This window comes from Humulus lupulus, chromosome 3 (assembly GCF_963169125.1).
Source record: "Humulus lupulus chromosome 3, drHumLupu1.1, whole genome shotgun sequence".
NCBI lineage: Eukaryota > Viridiplantae > Streptophyta > Magnoliopsida > Rosales > Cannabaceae > Humulus > Humulus lupulus.
In genome coordinates, this window is record NC_084795.1 from 201,734,169 (window position 1) to 201,738,668 (window position 4,500).

The window sequence follows — 4,500 nt, forward strand, 5'->3', positions numbered from 1 at the left end:
ATTATTTTTTCCGTGCTTCTGTATTTTTGAAAAAAATTTCTTGGGCTGTATAAACGTTATTTTGGCCATTTTTTTGGTCCGTATATGAAAAAATCTAAAAAAAAAACAAAACAAAACAAAAAAATCAATTGGGCGACGGGTACTTGCACTGGTAGAAATGACCACAAATATACATCACTCCATACAATTACCCACTTTTTTATTTTTCCTTATAAATATTTGTATTTTATAGTAAAATTATCAAACTATTATTGTTGAATGGTTTAATTGTTTCAAACTCTCACACTTAGATTCTTATTTTTTTTTTCCAATATTTTTAGTTTCATATACTCTCATAATCTCTTAATATCTTATTCAAATAAATAAATTTTATTTGTTCACACTTTTAAATATAAATTATTATTTTTGTTCAACTTTTTTCCAAAAATTATAATAAAAAACTTGCTATATCAATTAATTCTAATAATTTTAAATATAATGTTACGAAAGTTTAGAATTTTTAAAAATAAATTATTGCAAAATAGAGTCATTGCTTACAATTTCATTTAAATAATTAAATAATAAACTCATTAATTACATTTTCGTTAAATAAAAATTTGTATTATCTTTACAAGATATGAGCTCATAGATATTTTACCCTTACTCTACTAAATTATAAACCAGTTGTTTGTAATTTCATTTAAATAAATAGTAAAGAGTAAACTCGTTGTTTACAATTTTGTTGTAAGTAAATAAAAAATTATTTTGCTCCACATGCATAGAATCTATGAAAATGAAAACACTTGTTTGTAATTTCAAATTTAAACATAAATATATTTGAATTTCTATTCCAATGAATGTGATTAACTTTCAATAAAAGAAACTTAAATAATAAACAAAAACATAAACGTAAACTACTTGTTGACGCGGTTTTTCGCCAATAGTGTATTGAATAAATAATAAGGTTGAATTAGTGCTTAATAATAAACCGAAAATATGAAATGAATTCACAAGAACACAAATCTTTTTACGTGGTTCAATGGTTAAAGTCCACCTAGTCCATGAGTTTATATTATTGTTGTTTCTCTCTCTATTTTGGCAGAGTTTCAGTATTACAGAATAATCGTCCCTCTCCTTGTCCAATATTCTTAGTATTTATAGAGAAATTTCATGGATAGGTATGGGTAACTGCGTGAGTCAATCAAGGATTTACATAAATATTACATATACTTCCCATTTATACTGGGATATGATTTGATCACAAAATAAATGGTGTCCTAATATCTAGGACATTAAATATGACAGGCTGGCCATAAATAATCGTATAAAAGTGCCCGAGTCTTTGGGGATCCGCGGGTATGCAATATGTTTGAATTATTACGAGCTGGATATCTCTTCGAGCTCATACTTCTGCAGCCATTTGAATATCATGAGCTCGTGCTTCACAACCTTCATGTCTGTGGCTTGGGTTAAACCCAGGACGCCTAGCACCACACGTCCCCATGTGAAACCGGAGTTGCTTACGTGGATAATAAACAAATATTATTTGCTTGGGTATTTCTCCATATATTTATTTTCCAACTATAACCGAGCTGAGTGAAGGACTTGTGCTGAAATTAGGGTACAACATTTGCCCCCCAAGTCCCTGCTCGTAGTTCATGACATCCACTTCTGACCTACACAGTAGGGACTTTTAGACTTTTGTAGCATTAAACCATGCCTGCCCACTACTCGAGTACTAGACACGTGGTATACCACAATTGGCGTCTATTCAAGTTTCGAGGCCTATAATAATTGTCTTGTCACCATTTTGCCACCTCTTTGTCTTTTTAACCATGGCCTTTGGATCTTGTACTAACCAAATCGGATGGCCCAAGTTAATTTATGCCGTTTACGTATAAATAGGGTAAGCAATTTTCAGGTTTCACCACCTTTCATTTGAAAATTTTTCAATACTGTCTCTCTCTTCTGTATCTTTGAATTCTCCTTCTTTCTTAGAAAAGCCCAAAAACCATTCGTTGCACTCTGTTGACCCTGATTTTGGGCAACTGACACGGAGTCTAAATACACTTGACATGGATGAATACGTTGAAAAGAACGTGATGACGAAAATAATAAGAACACAAGATTTTATAGTGGTTCGGCCCCAGGATCTGGTAATAACCTACGTCCACTTAGATTGTTATTGATATAAGATCCAAAGGAGTGATCAAAAAACTAGGGTTCTATGAGTTTCACCAACCTCTGAAGAACAATAAAATATGACTAATTTGATAACTCTAATATCAAGTGATCTAGAAGTCAGAGAAGAAAAAAAAGGATCCCCTTCCCTGAGCCCTCCTTCTACTATTTATAAGCTCAAGGAAGATTTACCTTGATTTGTTACAGATATTATTTCCTAAATAATCGGATACTCAGGAAATCATGGGAGATAATTTTGGATTCCATCATAACTGCCTAAGATTTCCTCTGCGTATTATGTGCATACGACCAGGCTGGTCGTATAAAGAAACCGATCGCATGATACCGAATATCTTCCTGGTCGATAGTCGAGCACAGATTCTGCCAGATGTCAGCCACGTGTAATTAATGTCTGCCATGTCATTCACTTCTGATTTTTGGGATAACATTTGCCCCCCAAGTTTGTTTAGTGCGACCAGCAATAAAGAAACTTAAGGGAACAACCGTTCACATTCCCATGGTGTCTGTCACAATCCCCGTGCATTTTCGAAAACCGTGACATAATTATGTCTAATCAAGCCTTTTCAGTTTCCAAAAAGGCAATTTGACGGCTTATACACTTCCCCACGTTTCGAAAGTGGGAAGTGATGATTACTACCTTTTGGCTATCCCTCTAATCCCTATAAGTAGGCTTTTTGTCTCCTTTAGGAAATTTTTACTCATCACCTTTGCCAATATTTTCAAGAACTTGCACCAGAGTTCAGAGCTTCAAAAATCAGCCCGACGTCTAGCCGCAGGTCTTCCGGTTCAAGTTTCCATCTTCTTCCGAATCTCCATCTTTGCCCAGGTAAGAACTTCGTTCTCTAAGCTTTCTATTATGCCATGCATGCCGTTTTTGTGCTCTATGACTTCTGTGTTCTTGAATAGGGTTTTAAGGGTTTTTTGGTATAAACCATCTATAGCTAGGTAAAAGTGCGTTTTTATGCTTTGCATAGATCAGGACTATAGTTTGATAGTTAGGATCTCTGGTTTGGGACGTTAGGTTGACGAAAGATTCAACCTTTAAGCTAGGTGAAGAAACCGAAATTTTTTCCCGCCCTTCAGGAGTCGAAAAAGTTCTCTTTTCAGAAAATAGTTTACTTTCCTTTTTGTTTTTATCCGTCTTTCAAACTACCCACGTTGAACTTAGCGTAGGATTAGGATGCTGCTGGTTATTTAGGCACGAGCAACGCTATCCCAATCTCCTACACTACTTCGCGGATTGTGTCTCATCTCCTCCATTGTCTGTTTGCAGTTCATATGCAAGACCCTTGGGGAGGAGAAAGACCTATCGAAGACGAACTCTTGGCCCAACTGCTTGAAGGCGAAGAAAATCCTTCTACGTTGATCCCAGAAATCCCCTTTTCACGTCTTAGCCCAAATCCTCCACCAATTCCCACTCAAAAAATGGCCAGAACAAAAACCAAAGCTAGACAAAGATGCAACCTTAACTCTCCAAGTCAGCCTTCTACTGATGCCCCCTTGACCAGTGGTCGAGGTGAATTCCCCCCTGAAACCGAAGTTCAGAGGCGTGCCCGTCCTCGCCATGCCAACCAGCCGGCTGTCGAGTGGCACGTCATTTCTCCAAGTTCAGTGACACTTAGCATGATTAACAACTACTTAAAAAAATACAATATGACAGGGGTGACCTTGGTCAGACCTTCCATCGACCAGCGAGCCAACCTGCCAGGGGGGCTTATAGCGCCTGGTCGAGATACCACATCCAGGCGGGTGCCACCCTGCCTCTTCATTCATTCTTTCAAGGGGTGGCAAACTACTTTGGGGTGGCAAACTACTTTGGGGTGGCCCCTTTTCAAATTACCCGAATGGGTATAGGATGCTGGCCGCGCTCTATATCCTCTATAAGCTCAAGAAATGGCCAGCTCCTTCTCCTCATGAGGTGAATTTTCTGTTTGACCTCAAGTCCAACCCCAACCAAGATGGTACAGGGTTCTTTCATTTCTGCCACCAGGAGACCGGTCGCACCTTTCTGTCCAACACCACTCACATCTCCAACGTGGGGAAGTACCATCAAGAGTACTTACTTACGCCCGACATTGCTGCGGATAATCTGGCCTTCACTCGAGGAGGTAAAGAAAATAATAATCCTTGAACCAACAGTTTCTGTACTTTAATCCTTTCTTGTCATAATACTTCGCTGTTCCATTGTATTCCAGGCCCATGGTTACGCCCGACCCCCACTCCAGGAATGGAGTCAAGGGCAGCACTCTTAGCCAGCATGCCAAATGCTGCTAAGAGTGTGAAGAACTTAATTAATGAGGCTAACCTCATGCTGGCTGG